This window comes from Crinia signifera, chromosome 4, assembly GCF_055691185.1.
Source record: "Crinia signifera chromosome 4, ASM5569118v1, whole genome shotgun sequence".
Lineage (NCBI taxonomy): Eukaryota > Metazoa > Chordata > Amphibia > Anura > Myobatrachidae > Crinia > Crinia signifera.
This window is the reverse complement of record NC_139220.1, coordinates 25,320,305-25,341,035: the sequence shown is the minus strand read 5'-3', so window position 1 is coordinate 25,341,035 and position 20,731 is coordinate 25,320,305. Positions and strand designations below refer to the sequence as shown.

Here is a 20,731-nt window from a genome sequence, read left to right as displayed (position 1 = left end):
GGGCCACCATTAATTAATTAATTATTAATAAATTAATCTAGCTTAAAAGTGCTAAAATAAATCAGCTAACAAATTCTGCCAAACCTAAGTCTCCGAGTCTTTATTTCAGGTTTAGTTTGTAAGTTTTGAAATGTGATGTATATACATGCTAGAGGTCACACACATCAGATGCTAGGATGTTTATGAAGTCAGGAGGGGAGCCAGGACCACCACATCGAATAAGGTAAATCTGCAGGGGATGGGGGGCATGGGCAGCAGAGGGGGGGGGGGGGCGCTGCTTTATTATCGGCGGGTGGGTCTGTGGCGACGGCATTACCGCGGGGGCTGTTACGCCTCTGGGTATTTTAGTAATTGCTTCCGATTAAACAAACCAGGAAACGTGAAAGAATTTTTTTTTTTTACTTAATTTTAGGATATAAATGTGATTAGAAACTTAAATATCAAATGTAAAAAAGAAATCCATACTAAAGGGCGTGTTGGTCTTATGTGTATAATTGCAGTACAAACACATACAACACAGAACATAGTGCACTTGTTGGGTGACCTTTACCAGATCAATTCCAAGATGGGGCAATGTGAATGTGACATTCCTTCCAAGGAAACAGTCATGTTACTGCCAATCAGCACACTGGTCAGGGGCTGAAAGATCCATTGTGTCGCTATAGCCTGGCAATACCATGGTATAAATGATAGAGCTGTGTTACATAATGGCAGCTAGTAACTGTGCAATGTAATATAATAGTTATGCCTGAAAGATGGATGACTTAGGGCCAGATGCACTAAGATTCAAAAGTGATAAAATGGAGAGTGATAAACCACCAGCCAATCAGCTCCTACCTGTCATGTCACAGACTGTGTTTGAAAATTGTCAGGCAGGAGCTGATTGGTTGCTTGTATCACTCTCCATTTTATCACTTTTGAACCTTAGTTCATCTGGCCCTTAGCATGTCAAGGTCTAGGGCCAAATGTAATAGGGCTTGAGAATCAGACATTGAGAGATTTTGGGCTGAAGGGGACAGTAATCATTTGATCATCGCCGACCATCGAAGGATTTCTCTCCCCTTTTGGAAAGAAAAGCAAGTGAAAACTGACTTTTATTTCAGTTACTGGACAGAGGTGTGTGGCAACTGCGCTGGGTTTGCAGTTTGGATGGCCGCTGCGGGATTTACCCTGGGTATACTACTGGATACCCTATACAGAAGTATACATGCAAAAAAGGGAAGGTGTGGGTATATCCTGCGCTGGCCTTCACTGCTTAATGCTAGTGGGTGTGTAAAAAAAGGATGATTGACACAATGTATTAATAAATAAAATAATTCCTTTTATTTTTATAGTTATAAAAGATCAAAATAAGGATATCAGGTAAAAGAATATATAAGTTATAATACTAGTGATTGGCTAGGTAGTCCTAATACCGGTATACAACAAAAAACTTTGACAGACTCACATAAAACATATATTGCACCGCCCCTCTGTGGGCGTTACTAGTGCTTAAAATAGGATAAAGTCTCAATGAATGATCCGGAGTTTTAAACAGTCACTTGGTTTTTGAGCAATAAATTTGCTTACCAGAAGATGGTTTCAATGTTTGCGTGTGGGGGTTCCAGGGATACGATCTGTGTCTGCCGGCAGACTTATTACCTCCTCTCGTAGCAGCGGTCCGTGCGGCTTGCTGTGTAGGGAGGGATCGATTACTCTGAGATCGACGCGTTTCGCCTGTATCACAGGCTTCCTCGGGATAAAGCAGAGTGATCTATCGTTGCCCTGGGATCCTCTTTTATTTAGGAGCGGTAGGCGTCACTTCCGCCTATCCTCTGTCACTGCTGTGTGTCCGCCCGTTCTCTGCGGGCTTCTGTAAAGGGCATGTGTCATATCCGCCCGTTTCTTCAGCTGTGTTCGTTCGTGAATGGGTTAGACTTCCGCCCAGAGGGGCGGTGCAATATATGTATTTATGTGAGTCTGTCAAAGTTTTTTGTTGTATACCGGTATTAGGACTACCTAGCCAATCACTAGTATTATAACTTATATATTCTTTTACCTGATATCCTTATTTTGATCTTTTATAACTATAAAAATAAAAGGCATTATTTTATTTATTAATACATTGTGTCAATCATCCTTTTTTTACACACCCACTAGCATTAAGCAGTGAAGGCCAGCGCAGGATATACCCACACCTTCCCTTTTTTGCATGACTTTTATTTCAGCCGGAGATGGACGAAAGTGGGGCGGACGCTGACGTCATGTGATGCCTGTCCCGAGCAGACATTGGCCCACCTGCGTTCCTAGGTGAATGACCAGCGTTTTCATGGGAATCCTAAGAAAATGATGGATGTTCTCCTGCTTCCGGCCAGATATGCCTGTATTCATTACAGCTGCCGAGGAAGTCTATGTGATAGGCAAACACAGGGGGGGGGTTCCGCTTGCCCGTAAACTCCTCCTTTTGTCAAGTGTCAAATTATGACACTAGTAATGGTATATAATATGACTACTAGGGATTCAGTACTGAATCCCGGTGGTCGGGATCCCGGCGTTCAGAATCCCGACAGCCGAAATGCTGACAAGGGGGGGACGTGGATTGCCCCCCCTTGCGGGCTCGCTGCGCTCGCCACGCAGCGGGCCCGGTGCCTCGCTACGCTCGGCACACTAATTTATTCTCCCTCCAGGGGTGTCGTGGACACCCACGGAGGGAGAATGTGTCGGGATTTTGGCAGTCGGGATTCTGAACACCGGGATCCCGACCGCCAGGATTTTAACTGCATCCCGACTACTAGATCTGCTGCCACATCATGCAGTGTAAGGGACAGAGCAGAGCTGCTGCACATGCCCAGTGGTAGCAGCTTCTTCTACCAAGTTTTCTGTGTGTTTGTGGATCTGAGTCCTGAATCAGTGCACTGGACCAGAGAGTAGCTACCAGGGAGAAGAAACAGGAGCCTTGCCATGAGGTGGGAGAACGTGAGCTTAGAAAGTGCAGTACTGGTTTTATTATGTGTATGTATTTATTATGGTATGTTTAACCTTTTCCTGAACACTTATTTATATTATATAAATGTTTGATACGGCTGATACTATAGACCAGCGATGGCTAACCTTGACACTCCAGCTGTTGTTGAACTACACATCCCAGCATGCCCTGCAACAGTTTTAGCATGCCAACTAGCAAAACTGTAGCAGGGCATGCTGGGATGTGTAGTTCAACAACATCTGGAGTGTCAAGGTTAGCCATCACTGCTATAGACCATTTAGAGTGTTATGTATTATAACTGTATTCTATACAGGATCCAGTGCATAAAAAGACCAATGTCCATCGTGGTTACTCGGCTCTACTACCGCTCCACCACACTCCCGCACTTGCTCCAATGTTCTGCAGTGTGGGTAATTGTGGACTACATTGGAAAACCCCTCTCTAGAAATCCTGCGTTTGCCACTGCCTGGGTACTCCTAGCTCGCGATGACTGATGCCCGGTGGAAAAATCATTCGATGGTGTGCAGTTGGGAAATTCTTCGTTAGCCTTTCACATCCATTTGCACAGTTGCGCATTCATTCGCAAGGCAGGATTTTAATACAGCGGGTCGGCTTCTAGCTGTTCGTTGGCCGCTGCACATTCACCTTAGCAGCTACAGTATCTGGTCTGAAAGAGGCCCACAGTTCACTGCAGGGTGAGTTTATGTCATTTCTCTTCAGGTTATCTCTACATGTTCAATGCTGACGTTGAGAGTGAGACCCTGTCGAAATTCAAAATGTTGATATTCACATTGTGTCAACATTTTCATGTCAGCTTTCTTAATGTCAACATAGAGAATGTAGAACTTGTGAATCACAAAAAATCAGGGCCATGCCATGTGTATATGCCCATCATAATTCACATACTGTGATCATTGAGGCAGATCTGTAGCTACTCATTTTTACCCTTTGTTGAATGCTGCATATACACCCTATTACAGTGGTTCTTAAACTGGCTGGCACTCTGGGGTGCCTCGGGACACTTGCCTTGGGTTGGTGGTCCAGAACTGATTCAAATTCAAATTGGTCAGTGTAATAGTAAATACCAGAGCTCACCACATAGCTGACCCTAAAGGTGGCCATACACAGGTCCGACTTGTGTGAAGGGCAAGTAAGACCCCATTTCCCTTGAACTCCCTCAGCAGCTCGCCGTGGAGGAGTTCCATACAACATGGCACTTGATTTGCCATTTTACATACGATTTATCACATGCAATTTATCAGGGAGCTCCCTGGGGAGTTCAAGGGAATGCGCCTCCAAGACCCCCTACTAATCCTCCCTCCAACGATGACAGCCAGAATTAGAGATGCCGGTGGGGAACCTGCGGTAGTGACCGGCAGGCTGGAGATATCAAAACTCCCAGTCAAATTAATGGGCAGCCACTGATTGATCTGAATGGGAGTTTTGAAACCTCCTGCCTAACTGCCACTACCAAAACTTTTATTCAAATCAATGGGCGGCCGCTGATTGGCTGAGAGAACTCTCACAGCCAATTAGAGGCCACCCATTGATGTGAATGGGAATTTTGAATTCTTCTGCCCACCCACCGCTACCGCAGCCTGGTACCCGGGGGGTCTTGGAGGCACATAGTGCTGCAGACACTCTGAGTGATCTTGCTGAGCGTTCTGAGTGATCTAGCATCACTCAGAATGCTCAGCAAATCTCCCCGTGTGTAGGCCCCTTAAGATTTAGGTGGGGTGTGTTCAAACTCAAATCTAAATTGCAGTTTAAAAATAAGGCAGCCAGTATTTACCTGCACAGAAGCAAAATAACTCACCCAAATCTAACTCTCTCTGCACATGGGTCTGAATTAGTCCCATCCTCTGTGCTTCCACAACAATCTCTTTCCCATGTCCCATTCTTAAGTTGTCAAGTCTTCTCCTGTCCTGCAGCTCATACATATCTTCCTGCCCAACAGTCACTGAACACATTAATAATAATAATGATACCAGGGTAGCTTTGAGAGAGGAGCAGGCCCATGTGAAGCCTCCTCCGCTAGAGTCCCCTCCTCTCTCCAAGCCTCAACACTGCAATGCACAGCGCAGTAGAGTCTGACCCCTGCGCAAGAAATGGTTTTGCGGCCATTAGAGGGATTCCGACAGTGCTGCTGCCTATATCGCGGGACTCTGGAGAGTAAGGATTAATAAATGGGTGCAGTGTGTGCGCTGTGGGCCCCTCTGGGACTCAGTATAAATATGCCACTGACTAATACTAATAGTAAAATTATTAATGGTAATCTTATTATTAGGATGATATATATAATATTTTCAGGTGGCCTACTTTGAAAGTCTCCTCTCTTGGAGAAGCCCGAAGAGGAGACTGTCAGCAGCACTCCAGGGGGCAGGGCCTGATGTATATGTCATCATGCCCCGCCCCCTGAATGGCAAAGCCCACAATTTGCAGGTCTTCCAGGAGGGGGTTGGGCTAAATTATGCAATTTGCATTTTTAGCCCTGCCCCTCCCTCCAAAAAGCCCTGAATTGCGGAAAATTAACACTGCCGTGGGGGTGCCGGTATCTGGGAGGGTTGCCCACTTTTCCAGTGGGCCGGGAGGGGGACCTGATTTTCGGGAGCCTCTCGGCCAACTCTGAGTTGTAAGGACATCAAATATTTATTGCTGCTGAGATCATTTGCAGGATTGTTGTTTCATTTATGAATCAAAACCTACAATATAACCAGACTATACTGATCCGTACACTTCCCGTAATCCCCCGATTTGATTTTTTTTAAGACCATAAATAATTAAATATCCGTATTCTCTTTGAACTTTCTTTTTAGGCTTAAATTATTCCCCCCCCCCTGCAACCTATAAAAGCATGTTTATATAGAGGGCCGTGTCACTTGCATAGAAAGGCCAAAGCGGTTTGTCCAGGAATGTAAACAGATGTTTCCTGGAATGCGCATGTTGCAATTATATCAGATACAGCTGTTCCAGTTAGAGAAGGGACGGGTGAAAGGTACGACTGTCGGAGCTTGTGAAATAATGTCGTGTCGCCGTCCCCATAAAAACCTATGGGGTCTGCGGTGCTTTACTGAACGCAAGCGATGTCTGCCATCTCCGATATTATCAATGACACTTTCATTTTATTTTGCAAAAATCGGCCGTTTATTCCTTAGTAAATACACCCTTAATTACAAACTCTACATTTACACTGGAGACAAGTAGGATTCAATTGCCTGGAAATTGACCTCGACCTGGGAATCGTTAAAATAATTGCCATATTTTCTAGAAGAAAACGCCACTATTAAATGCTCATTATTTATATTATGAATATAAGGGGCAGCTGTGGGAATGACTAAAGAACCCCCCGAAGATGTAAAAGATACTGTACTATAATACAAACGCATAAATGATAAAATAGGTATTAAACAATATCCAAGAGTTTGGATGTTCCAATACACACACACAGGGCCTTATTCAGATCTGTTCGCTAGGCTGCATATACCCCTGCTTCTGCCCCCTGCCCTCTCCCGTCCCACCATCCCTGGAGTGGACGGCCCAGCAATTCCCACTGTATGCACATGATCATATTTGCAATTGCGCCACCATCGGGGACAAATTCGGCCCTCTACGAGCTGTTCTGAATCGTTCCCACTGTTTGTTCAGATAAAGAATATATTCAGGAAATGGAAGCTGCATGAAAGAATGCGGATGCGACAAAAAAAAAGTGCACCGCTATATCTTCCACACAGCTGAGGTAAATTAAGTGGGTTCTCAATTGCAAGCCTGGGCTAGTGCTGGCAGGAACAGAGGAATGACACTGGATGCTTGTAGGTTGCTGCTTGGGACTCTCTGCGCCACCTACAGGTGTCATAAGGTGGTGCAGGCCGGAAGACAAAGAAAGTTGAAATCAGCAGGGGACATCAAGAGAAGCTGAATCTGCAATAATCCAGATTAGTATCATAACCACATCAGCAAAAAAATAGGGGTTTCAGGAATAGCCACGGTAAAAATGACATGGAACAATCACAGGAAACACAATGGAGTACAGGTAGGAGCAGAGGTGTAACTCTGGGAGGCAATGGAGTCATCTGCCGCTGGGCTCCAGCTCCCAAGGGGGCACCTCTCCTCCCTTGTGAGTTTGAATCAGTTAATTGAAAGCCGTGTCCCAATCCGCTAACAGGTGGGTCAGGGAATCAGGAATTATAAACATGTTTGAAAATCCAGATTCCCAGATGGGCCGCCATTTAACACTGGCCAGTGGCGGATCCGGTTGGAAGACGAAATTGGGGAATCGGGGAAATGGACTGCCTGGTGTATGGCCATAAACTAATTTTTAACTGTCACAACTTTTTGACATAGTGCAGATGGGGGCAGGGCAATGATGACACAACTAGCTGCTTTCTGGCCACTATTTATCAAACCGTGAACAAATTGGAGTTGTTACCCGTAGCAACCAATCAGGTTGTACCTTTCATTTATCTAGTACAGGCATGGGCAACCGGTGGCTCTTCAGCTGTTGTGAAACTACACATCCCAGCATGCATTGCCACAGTTTAAGAAATCCCTAACAGCAAATCTGTGGCAAGACATGCTGGGACCTGTAGTTACACAACAGCTGGACAAGTTACAGGTTGCCCAGGCCTGGTCTAGTACATTCTATAGAATTTCCCTTAATTGCCTACCATAAGTGTCTCCTCTCTGGGTGAAGCACAGAGGAGACTCTCTGCAGCTTTTCCGGGGGCTGCCATCATTAAGGCCCGCCCCTTTATGGTAAATGCGACTCTTTGGGGAGGGGGTGGTACTAAATTACATGATTTGCTACATTTTAGCCCCTCTCCAAAGACCGGCAGAGGGTGGGAGTGCGGGGTTGATGTGGGGATCCGGGAGGCTTTCCCACCCTTCCGGGGGCCGGGATGGGGACCCGATTTTCATGACCCTCCCAACATTTTAAGAAGGGTAGGTAAGTATGGAAGTTTTATCTTGTCCTCCTGAGAAGGTTTGACCCACCCTTTGCCTTGTTTAACTCTACATAGCATTGAACAATGAGAACTATAAACAGACTCCTTTAGGCCATAAAGAATTGTTTTGTCGTTAAACAATGCACCTAAAGGTCCCGCACCTCATTTACCTTACGCAATGGGAAGTTATGGCATAAGACCAAGTCATCAGTAGGCAAAATACTTCAGATTCTCTCCCACTGTAGTAGACAGAACGGCTCAGATGTATTTCACGGGTGATTTTCCAGCTTCCTCCTGTCAGCCACCTACACAGTTTCCTCTGCCGTTTTCTGGAGGAATCTGAGCATTTGACGGATTTCTTGGTGGGTTTCCACTGATTTGCTGCTGTAGATGACAGTAAATGGAAAGAACATAATAAGACTGTTTTTCTTGAAATAGATATATTCCAGTCAGTTTTCTACGTGTCAGGAATGCTACCATAATAACCGAGTCACCATCCTAGTAATGTTGGTCAGAACATGTCCCTGCCAGTCCGTATTCCATCTAATATATAATATGATATATGTGCAATGCCAGAAATAATATAATTATTAGTATGTAATGCAGCTGCTAACATGATTTCTTGGAGTGTGGGGAGTCACAGGGGGAGATGTATCGAAGCTTGGAGAGGTCCTTGCAGCCCCCATATGAGCGAAGTCCTCGGATCGGCCTCAGATTAGATAAGTTCGGGAGGGTTCGGATCTCTAGGATCTGAACCCGCTCATCTCTAGTTTGCATGATTATTAACACTTAACATAACTTAAACCGGGAAAATCGACTTGGAGATTTAAGTTTGGCAGAAAATATTAGCTGTATTTATTAATGAACTTTAAACTAATTAAATTCATTGTAATTAATGGTGGCCAATAATATTTAAGCTCCACCCATAACTATCCTACCTAATCAACAAATATCCTAACAACAAGCAGTATCCGCTCAGCCTTCTAGGTACTTGTGTACAATCACGGCTCCCACGATGTCCATCGTATAGTAAAAAATCGCATTGCATCGCATGCGATCGCATGCGATTTTTAACAGAAATGCATCCAAATGCATTGAAATTAGTATCAAACATGTTCAATGGCCCCCAAATGTCCTTTTTGAGGCTGTACCACCCCCACTATCAACGCAAACCCGAAGCGTGGCGAGCGCAGCGAGGGGCGGCGGTACGCGTCCTATGACCTTTTCATACCCCCACTATCCACATCGGCGTGGAGTTGAGAATAGAAAGTGTGGCGAGTGCAGCGAGCCACCCAGCCCGAAGCGTGGCGAGCGCAGCGAGCCCCGCGAGGGGACACGGATACCTTCACAGGTATACGCGTCCCCTCGCGGGCTTCACAGGTGTCCGCGTCCCCTCGCGGGCTTCACAGGTGTCCGCGTCCCCTCGCGGGGCTCGCTGTGCTCGCCACGCTTCGGGCTCGGTGGCTCGCTGCGCTCGCCACACTTTCTATTCTCAACTCCACGCCGACGTGGATAGAGGGGGTATGAAAAGGTCGTAGGACGCGTACCGCCGCCCCTTGCGGGCTCGCTGCGCTCGCCGCGCTTCGGGTTCGCGTTGATAGTGGGGGTGGTACAGCCTCAAAAATGACATTTGGGGGCCATTGAACATGTTTGATATTAATTTCAATGCATTTGGATGCATTTCTGTTAAAAATTGCATGCGATCGCATGCGATCGATTTTTTAAAAAAAATGCTTAAAAACTGCAAAAATCGCATGCCATAGCATGCCATCGCATGCCACTACATTTGTCATGCGATGGCATGCGATGGGAGCCGTGAAAGTACACAAGTATCGCCTTCTACATTAACTGCCCACCCGTCTCGGTGGTGTCGCTGTCCCCGACCGGGTGATCCCGTGAAGGCCTAGAGTCAATGAAGGTGAGTGCACCGAAAAACAACTGTAACAACGAGTCATCATTTAACGAAGACCTTAAGTAAATTAACCTGCCGTTCTGTCCAGCCAAACAGCAAACGCAAATAAACACCCACCCACATCCAAATAAAGGGGAGGGAGGGAGGGAGGGTCGGGAAACTCAGGAAAAAGAGGGAGACTCCTCCTCTTCCTGCTACTCATATCCACAGCTAACTCTGCCATCCCTGCATCCTTATTGGATGGCTAGTCACATGCTTCCCTAAGGTCATCACAGCCTGGGATGTTTAACCCACTACATGTCTATTTCAGTCATTCTGTTCTTCTTCCAGTAAGCCTAAGGCCTCGTGATGTTCTTGCATTAGAATGCTTTGTGTTTGTAGACACTCCCTTGCTTAAATGTGTTAAGGCCCCCCATACAGTGAGCTGATTTGGCCCGATTCCGATGTGAATCAGTCCATCAAATCGGCCCAAATCAGCTCAGTTTGATGTCCTGTCAGGTCCAAAGCCTGGTCCCATGTGCATCGGACCTGTGTCGGTTGGTCAGACCTGCTGTCCGTCCGACCACCCGTCCTTGGACCTCCCTCCTGGCGGTGAGACTGGCGGGGAGCAGGGACGCATGCGATCCGTCACAACAAATTGTGGTGGATCGCATGTGTCCCTGTCGCCCGGGAAGGTCCCAGGTAGCTCTCAGGGTATCGGGTGTCGCAGCAGTGTATGGGCATCTTAAGCCTGAAACTTCAGTTACGGTCCCTAGGACAATGGGGAATGCTGGGAAGTGGGTGTAACATAGAAACATAGAATTTGACGGCAGATAAGAACCACTTGGCCCATCTAGTCTGCCCCTTTTTTAAACATGTTACCTCAAACCATATTTGATCCTTATTTTTTTGTAAGGATATCAATATGCCTATCCCAAGCATGTTTAAATTGTACTACTGTATTTGCCTCTACCACCTCTGATGGGAGGCTATTCCACTTATCTACTACTCTTTCTGTGAAGTAATTCTTCCTCAAATTTCCCCTGAATCTTCCTCCCTCTAGTGTCAGTGCATGTCCTCGTGTTCTGCTGCTCCTCTTCCTGTAGTTCAGTAAGTGGGAAGTGGCTCCCTTCCTTCTGTGTCCTAATGATTGGAGGTACAAGCATATGAACATAACAGGCCTATCCTCTAATAAAGTGCTATGACCAGGGCCATTTCTAGAGGCGGACAAGCCGTGCAGCAGCCCGGGGCGCCGCACGGCTTGTCCGCCTCTGTTTGACAGCCGGGGCGCCCTGCAGCTCCCCCAACGCCGCGGCCGCCGCAGCCTCCTCCCTGGCGTCTGACTCCACACACAACAAGCAGAGGGAGGGGAGGGGAACGCATCATGCGTCTCTCCTTCCCCCTCGCTCAGTGTGTCACTGGGCTGTCAGCCTATCAGAGCTCGCAGGCTGACAGCCATTAAGGAGCCAGCCTGCGGGGTATGAATGGCTAATGGGCGATGGCTCAGGACAGACAGTGAAGGGGAAGGAAAGAAGCGCGATGCGCTCCACTCCCCTCCCCAAGGAAGCAGCGCTGCAGCAGCACTCCCCAAGGAAGCAGAGGCAGAGGTGATGGCACAGACTAGGGAGACACAGACACAGTGAGTTTGGCACTGTGGGGGCATAGATCTATGGCACTGTGGGGGCATATTTTACACTGTGGGGGCATATATCTGTGGCACTGTGGGGGCATATGTTTGGCACTGTGGGGGCATATGTTTGGCACTATGGGGGCATAAGTGTGGCACTGTGGGGGCATAAGTGTGGCACTGTGGGGGCATATATCTGTGGCACTGTGGGGGCATATGTTTGGCACTGTGGGGGCATATGTTTGGCACTGTGGGGGCATATGTTTGGCACTATGGGGGCATAAGTGTGGCACTGTGGGGGCATAAGTGTGGCACTGTGGGGGCATATGTGGCGCTGTGGGGGCATATGTGGCGCTGTGGGGGCATATCTGGCACTGTGGGGGCATATCTGGCACTGTGGGGGCATATATGTGTGGCACTGTGGGGGCATATGTGTGGCACTGTGGGGGTATATATTTGTGGCGCTGTGGGGGCATATCTGGCACTGTGGGGGCATATTTGGCACTGGTGGCATATGTGTGGCACTGTGGGGGCATAGCTGTCACTGTGGGGGCATATATGTGTGGCGCTGTGGGGGCATATCTGGCACTGTGGGGGCATATTAGTAAACGGCATCAGTTGTGCGTCAGCGGCGCATGGGGCATAATTTGTAATGGCCATTACGGTGTGGGGTCTAATGGGCATCACGGTGTGCGACATAATGTGTAATTGTCATCACGGTGTGTGCGACATAATGTGTAAATGTCATCAAGGTGTGTGACATAATGTGTAATTGTCATCACGGTGTGCGGTGTAATGTGTAATTGTCATCACGGATAAATAGTGTATAATGATTTAAGTAGCCTGTCATTGTTTGGCCTTGATCTGTGAGGTGTACTAAGTCCCTGTGTGGCCTTCAGCCGGCCAACTTAAGTGCGGGAGGACAATGACAATTCCTGCGGTAACCAATGTCTGGTCATGCAGGATGCAAACGTGTGATGTAAGGTAATGGTTTTCCTGCTAGACCACGCCCTTATATTAAGCCACACCCTTTTTAAATTAAGCCACACCCCCAATTTCCGCAGTACCATATTATGTTTTTGGTTGGGGGGGGGCGCATTTTTTTCCCTTCGCCCTGGGAGCTAAATTGTCTAGAAACGGCCCTGGCTATGACTATCTCATCTCTATTCCTCTACCCCCTCATCGCTGCCTGTCTCCCTGTGTCTCCTTCCCTCCTTATTTTCCTATCTCTCTTCTCTCCATATTTTCATCCACCTGACACTATTTACTGGAAATTCATGGTTAACAAACCCTTTTGACTTTCATAATATCAACATGTTCCCTGCCCAGTTACAACCGATGTTACAGAAGGTGCACGGATGGCCATCAACCATCGATGATTCATAATTACCGAAGGTTTATGGTCGATGCAGAATACTGTACTTTTGTCATTGATGGGGAGAACCCGATGTTTTCCCTACATCGATGGCACAGCAAATCCCAATAAATATTTGTATTTTCCCCCCCAAGGTGCCAGGACACAGAGTATAGCTCCACCCCCAAACTAGTTTCTGATTGGGCCATGGGCCAGTTAGGCAAATAAAAGGGATGACCATCGAATGGTAAAAATATTGATGGTCATCCACGTGATAGTATGCTGCCATTGATGGCCACTTGCAAATTCAGCATCAATGGCAACCATTGATGGCGACAGCACCAATGGCCATCCACACTAGCCGCCTCCAACCATGTGCATGTTCCAAGCTCCGATTCCTCACTTGGGAATGTTTTTGGTTTATACTGATTCAAGTCCTCAAATAATTTGTTTCCTACAGACAAGCCTTTCTTTGAGCTTCAGCGTCTTAAAAAAAAAAAAAAAAAGTTGCATTTCTGCAACCAGTTAGAATTTTATAAAATGTACTTGACATTTAAGCTTTTATTTTGAAAGTATGGTAGGAATGAAAATGTGTTTACCCTTTGTGCTATGCCGGCTTTATTGCGTTGGACTCTCCTGCAGTGGCCTTCTCCTGGTGATAGAACAGTTAGATGTAAGTTATTTGTGTAGCACCTACCTAATACACAGCCTTTACATAGGGCCTAATTTATGTTTGTACGCAAATGCAATTACGGTTCTCTAGGCCAGAGTTTTTGAACCACTGTGCTGTTCTCAAGTGTCCCACCAGAGCTAGAGATGTCCACACCAGTTTACAGCCACCACCACCAGTTCTTCCTGCTCCAGTCCTGTCTCTGTACCCTGGGCATATGAAATCACCCCTTTGTGATGTCAGTGGTCCAGATCTGGCCCCTCCTCCTCTTGTCATCCCATAATCATCATTGGTCGATGGCTGTTGTTGCTCCCTCTCTTGTATATATGGTGTCATCGTCGGCCTCAGTGTCCCGGTTCAAGGGCTCATTGCTTAAGAATCTGCCTGGAGACTGCATAGGACATGAATTGGATTTAGAGAAGACCAGTCACAGGGAGCTAGGTGAGGAGCGGCTTGGGTGTCCTACTGTTGACCTACTATAAAACAATTGGCATTGGCATAAGGTCTCACCTGGCTTCTGCAAGCAAATGAGCCTGGCGCAGACTGTACTGTGTTCATTTGGGGGCCAATGTTATCTCTTTTTGTGGTCTATAGGGCACAATGCGATTGTTTTTTAATGTGAGGACCAATAAGATATTTTGTTTTCATGTGAGGGCCAATGAATTTTATTTCTACTAGCTGTGGGGACCAGTGTGATTGTTTTTTCATATGGGGTCCAATGTGTTTTGTTTTTTTCCTGTGGGGACTGATGTGTTTTTCCCTGTGGGGGTCTGATGCGGTGACCATCGAATGATTTCCCCTGCTGCGGGCACATGTGAGGGGATGTGACACATCCCCTCGCATGGTTGCGGGGGGAAACGGAGATGGGGGGGGGGGGGGTGCATTCACGGGGCGGCGTTACAAGGACTAGCAAGTCATTCAGAATCACCCCCTAAGTCTTCAGTAGAAATAAAATGGACGAAGATAGATTACCAACCAACCAGCCCCTAACTGTCATTTCTAGGACTGTACAAGATAAATGACAGCTATGAACTGATTCATTTCTTTAGATGACTTCTCCCCTTTCTCTTGTCTCTTTCCAAGGCTTTATACATCTTTTACTGAATGTGTGATGTCATCACCAGGAGGAGAGATATCGGTACTTGTGTAATATCTGGGCGCCCGATTTTTCCATCGCATCGCATGCAATATAGTGGCATACAATTCATGCGATGCGATTTTTCATTGTAAAGACCCGATTTTTAATTGAATAGTCACCCATGGGTGATTTCATCCCCCACTATCCAACTACGCATGGAGTTGATTTTATATAGTGTGGCGAGCGCAGCGAGCCACCGAGCCCGAAGCGTGGCGAGCGTAGCGAGCCTTAAGTAGTGTCATGAGATGAAAAAATCGGGCGCCCAGATAATACACAAGTACCGAGATATCAAGCCTTCTAAAGACTGGAGAAGTGAACAGTTGTCTATAGCAGTGGTTACCAACCCTGGTCCTCAGGTCCCCCCAACAGTGCACATTTTCCAAGTCACCCAGCAGGTGCTCATTATTCAGACACATTTTAAAAGCTCCACAGGTGCAGCTAATTATGTCACCTGTGATTCTGTGTGGAGACCTGGAAAACGTGCACTGTTGGGGGTACTTGAGGACCAGGGTTGGGAACCACTGGTCTATAGCAACCAGTAATTCCTACTACTGATTGGTTACTATGAGCATTTTCTCCACAGTTACACTACTATGCTCTCTAGGAGGCTTGGAACATCTTCCCCTAGAGCTTCATTGTCGCTGAAGGTTTTCTTATGTTTGTGTTAGTAAATCAATGCAATTACTGTGAACTTAGATGGTATATTGTGACCTCTTCCCATCGCTTGTGTTGCCAGCTATTAATCACCGATATTTGCCAAATCACTTCACTGTTATTTTGGGATACTGTCATTAGGTTGACCCTATTTAGGTCGACATTGGGTCGACCACTGAAGATTGACAGGCCTTAGGTTGGAATGGGATCATTCGGTCTACAGCAAGTTGGTCACCAAGCATTAGGTCGACACCATTAGGTCGACATGGAGATAGGTCGACATGGACATAGGTCGACATGGCTCTAGGCCTACATCACTTTAGGTCGACAGGTCAATAGGTTGACACAAGCATTAGGTCGACATGGTCTAAGTTGACAGTCAAAAGGTCGACATGGGGTTTTTCACTGGGTTTTTTTAACCCGAATGTTGACACAGTCGCATGGACACAGTTTGAAGTACACCGCATCCCCTCGCATCACTCACTGCGCTCGCTATGCTTCGGGCACACTATTTTATTCTCCCACCATGCCTGTCGGCACATTTCGGCTCAAAAACAGTGAAAAACCTTATGTCGACCTTTTGACTGTCAACCTTCCCATTGTCGACCCCATTGACCTTAGCCATGTTGACCTATTTCAGGTGTCGACATATGGCCTGTCGACCTTCAATGTTCTACCCAATGCATGTTGACCTAAATTGGGTCGACTCAATGACCCACTCCTGTTATTTCACCTTTGGTCCTGTCCCAGACACAAGGCAAATATCTTATATCTGTAGAAAATTCTGGATATTTCTTTGATAAAATTCTGACCATTTAAATTAGTTATTTTTTTTATTATTTTACCTTTACAACAAAATCTATGCAATTATTTATTCCATGGTTCCAGCAAAACATACAAACAGTGCCAAATATGAGTTTGTATTTAAAATAAAATGAACAAAATATACTCGTCTACAAATAAAATGTGTGTGTGTGTGTGTGGGGGGGGGGGGGCACATGTGTGTTTGTGGGTACTTACATGTTAGTTGGGCGCCCACTAAGCTATTTGCCTAGTTTTACGTGTCCCCTTGCGGGGCTCGCTGCGCTCGCCACACTATATAAAATCAACTCCATGCCGACATGGATAGTGGGGTATGAGCGTACTAACTATAGTGGGCGTCCAACTGACATATAAGTACCTGTTTGTGTGTGTGTGTGTGTGTGTGTGTGGGGGGGGGCTATCATATTTTTGGTTGCATGATTTCTGGTGGTGTTTTCTGGAGGTCAAACCATAGCTTGAGATACTTCATGATTTGTATTCCTACCATACAAAGAAATTGGGATGGCAACATTTAGTGAGGCAATGTGTAAACCGGACCAGAGATGTTTTTAGCATTTTGGCCTTTAGCAGATGTGAGGAGTTTATAACTGCTAAGGAATTCACGCAACACTTTGGGACCAGCACAAAGGTAACGTGTCCGGTGCCCTCAGTGGTCCAATCCACGCCTGGTTATTGCTGCTTTAAATCTACAGCAGAGGGTCACAAACTAGATCCTCAAGTCACCCTAGAACTAGAAGTGCAGGTTTTAAGGATATTCATGGCTGAGCACAAATTGGTAAATCAAATTGAGTCACTTGTGTACAAATAGCCTTAAAACCTGGACCCTTGAGGACCCGTTTGGGAACCTCTGATCTACAGTCATAATTGCTGAGATTACACCCGTTCAAGAAATGTGCACACTATTACATACTGTATACCCTATAGCAGGGGTTCCCAATCTTTTTTGATTCACGGCACCCTAGAGAATCAGAATTTTTTTCACGGCACCCCTAGGTCCCAAAAAATTTAAGTAGATTGGGTTTATATGCGATTCTTAGCGGCAGTTATGTGGTAAAGGGCAGGATTTGCTTCTGTTTGTACACATTCTATGATTGGCAGCCACCAGCACTGGTTTTGCTCATAAATAATTAACCATTAATAATTTGAGTTGGTCCTGGACCACCAACCCGCGGCACCCCTGCATGTGTCCCGAGGCACCCCAGGGAGCCGCGGCACACAGTTTGGGAACCACTGCCCTATAGTATTTTTTATGTGTCCCACCTCAGCAATTGAACAATTTTACATTTCAATCCAGTGAATAGTACATACTGTATAGTGAAAAACACACACACACACACACACACACACACACACACACACACACACACACACACACACACACATCACAGCACAAGTAGCGGCAATCCAGTCTAATTAACAAAATTAACAACATAAATATGCTCTCACAACCTCCTTCACCCGTTTAGTCTAATACAGGCTTCATCAGGGATGGACTAACAGTGGACAATGCAATACACACTTGCAGCCACTAGATGGCACCAATGGAGAAAATCAAATATTTCTCTCTTTCAGTGCGCACATACTGTATGCCAGCGCTGACATTGCTGTTATGTTGTCCCCTCAGTTTAACGGGCTAGTAACAGATTTGGTATGTGTGACCTGAAGACAGGATGTTGGCAGAAGACATCCCACTGAAGAGAATCCCACCAGGGGAAGGGGCAGTATGTTTCCCCTCTCCACTTACACCCTAACCATCATGTCTGCAGCCTTACTTTAATACCCCTCGTTAGTGCCTAATGCTCCACCAGCAGCCTACCCCCCTTCAGTGCCTAACCCTAACCCCCCTTTTAGTGCCTAACACTAACCCACCCTCTCCACAGGACCCCAGTATACTTATGATTAGAATGCAGACTGTGGCCCTCAGTCTGGCGCAAATTGGCACTGGGGTCCTTATTCTGGTTGACTCAGTCTGGCACGAATTCGCACTGGGACCGATATTTTGCGTATGCCATGCACAGCAGCATTTCTGCACATGTGTATACGCTGGGAGCAAAATCTGTTTGCCGAGTGCACACGCCCTGCCTTTCGAGACAGGGGGGTGGAGAGGGGTGGGGGTGCCAGGCAGTCCCATTTGCATATGTGAACCCCCAGAGTTCCATGGGCATTCCTATGAAAACGCTGGGTGTCAGTGGCGGCTCTTACCCTTTACGAGGAGGGGGGGCTGCCGCAATGAGCCCCCCCTCCGCTGCCGCTGCTGCTCCCGCTGCTGTGCTCCAAGTCTCACGCATGCCGGTCCGGTCCCGGCCACCAGATCCCCTGCACGGGGCCATCGCATGCGCAGTAACTTCATACATACTGCACATGCGCTGGGCCAAGCCTCCATGAGCTGCCTTTGCAGCAGCCCCGGAGGCTTAATCGGTTGCCCGGGTCCGGCGCATGCGCAGTATGGTCCGCGGTACTGCTCATGCGCAGAACCCGTTTTGGGGGCTGCTTTGCATTTGCGCACATAGAGGCATCCCGGAGGGAGGGAACACCTCCCAATGGGATGCCTTGAGTGACTGGCAGGTCGGACTTCCGATAGGAAGTCACTGCCAGTCACATTGGATCCAGAGCAGTCTCACAGACTGCATCTGGCTTCACTTTAGGCAGAGACAGTGGCGGATTGTACCTGGAGGGGGGGGGCTACAGTCCTGCAGACCATAGGTAAACACCGCCACTGCTGGGCATACATATGCTAATGCGTTTGTGATGGACAGCTGACATAACCGGATGTCAGCTGCCCATCCTATTCCCTGGAATTCTACATGCATATGTACGAGCGGTCTGGACCACCCTTACATATGCGTGCGCCTTCACCATCATTCGATGGGCGGCGACCATCGACAGATGGGGGAGGTTCCCACTGTCATGCGAAGGGATGTTTATGTAAAACATCCATTCACATGCCGGGCGCATGAGCCCGGCGTGCGAAAGGGGGACAGGCGTACCACCATTCGCAGGGCGGGTTCTGGTTGACTCGCAAGGGTGTGAATTCGCACCCGAACATGTCAACCAGAATAAGAGCCTATGTGGGGCACTTAATCCGGGATTGTGACTGTCGTAACATCATGACAGTCGGAATCCCGGGCCGTTTTCGTACGATACAACAGTAACTCGACAGCTGGAATTTAATGTTCCGGCTGTCGAGTGTCAGAAATTCCGTGGATCGGTGGAAACGGCCGTGAATTCGACAATCGTTTCTGATAAAACAGTTCCGACTTTATAAAAAAGTAGGATCTGACACCCTTCAGTGCTGTCGGTAACTTCAGCATTGAATAGGTGAGTGCTGATATTACAGTATATAGTGACATGTGTTTAAAAGTTTTTTTCTAAAAATACTCTTACTAAAAATGGTTCCCAGCCCTCTACTAATGATGTCCCAACAGGGAGGATGGTGATGCAGCAGAATTCGGCGTAGGAATGACTCGCATTGGCTGTGGATGATTACACTTTGACGTCACACTCATTATACAATTTCCTTCCATGAGCAAAAAGATACAGTACTTACCGATGAGAAGGTGGGCAGCCCAGACCATCGCTACTGTTGTTTGTAAATGACGCTGTTGGCGAGTCTTATACCACAGTTCAGACCGTTTTGATTTTCGGCCATCTGTTTGTTATTAAACAGTTCTCGTGTTTCAACCAAAACTAACATTGCCTAAGCAATTTCAGTTTTTAAGGAAAGGTCATAACAAAGAACTGATGTTCCGTAGCCAAATATGTATTTTACGAGTCCTTCGTCCCCACTTCTTCCATGCATTTTCAATTATGTGAAGGAAGCTGTAGTTGGTATCCAATACATCGCCTGACAATAATCTTCACATACACAACCAGTGTTGTACACAATGAAGACAAACAACGTACTCATTTATTGGGGGTGTATTCTCTCCAAGCAGCGGCTTTGACTGTAAAATCATCTCCGCTGTTAAGTGCGCGGTCTGGCGTGTTGTGCACTTAATATTATTGCCGCTTTAAATTTAAAGGTCAAGACCGCTGCTTCAAAAATATACCCTTTTACAAACTATACTGTATATCCGTGTGCAATAATGGGGTGTCTGTGTGCATTTAGCCGAAGCAGCCCATAGAAGCTGGGGGTATGCACATGTGCAGTACCAAGGACGATACTGCGCATGCGCCAGTCCTGGTGCCTGTCACCTGCACTGTACAGGCACAGTGGGGGGAGCAGGAGCGGCGATGGTGGGGGGGGTGGTATCGTGGATAGCGGCAGTCCCCCTCCTACAATGAGGGGAGGGAGTATCCCCAGAGCCGTCCCTAGGTAATTTGATGTCATAGGCAAGGTTTTGGTTGGTGCCCCTAACACCTTCACCAGTTCCGCCCCGAACCGATTGCTCCTTACTATTATTATTTAAACAGCGCACATAAATTCCGCCAGCTCTTTGTTTTGCACCTTATTTACACTGCACCACACAGTAGTACCCTTTATACACATTAGGCCACACAGTAGTGCACCTTGAACACATAATTCCACACAGTAATAGCGACCCTTATTTATTTAGTTTCTTATATAGCGCAGCATATTCCATTGCGCTTTACGATTGGAAACAACAGTGATTAAACAAACTGGGTAGATACAAACCGACATGGAGGTAGGAGGGCCCTGCTCGCAAGCT

The 20,731-nt window shown here is 46.9% G+C and overlaps 1 long non-coding RNA gene across 1 annotated transcript in view; it reads right to left on the bottom strand.

The window, feature by feature from the left end:
- Positions 1-8,077: 8,077 nt before the first annotated feature.
- LOC146073883 (uncharacterized) overlaps positions 8,078-20,731 on the bottom strand; it is a 62,852-nt gene continuing 50,198 nt past the window's right edge. Inside the window, exons 4-5 of the long non-coding RNA XR_014473327.1 lie at positions 13,377-13,429; positions 8,078-8,289 (exon numbers count right to left, since the gene is read on the bottom strand). This is a non-coding gene — a long non-coding RNA (uncharacterized LOC146073883). The remainder of the gene's footprint in view (positions 8,290-13,376; positions 13,430-20,731) is intronic.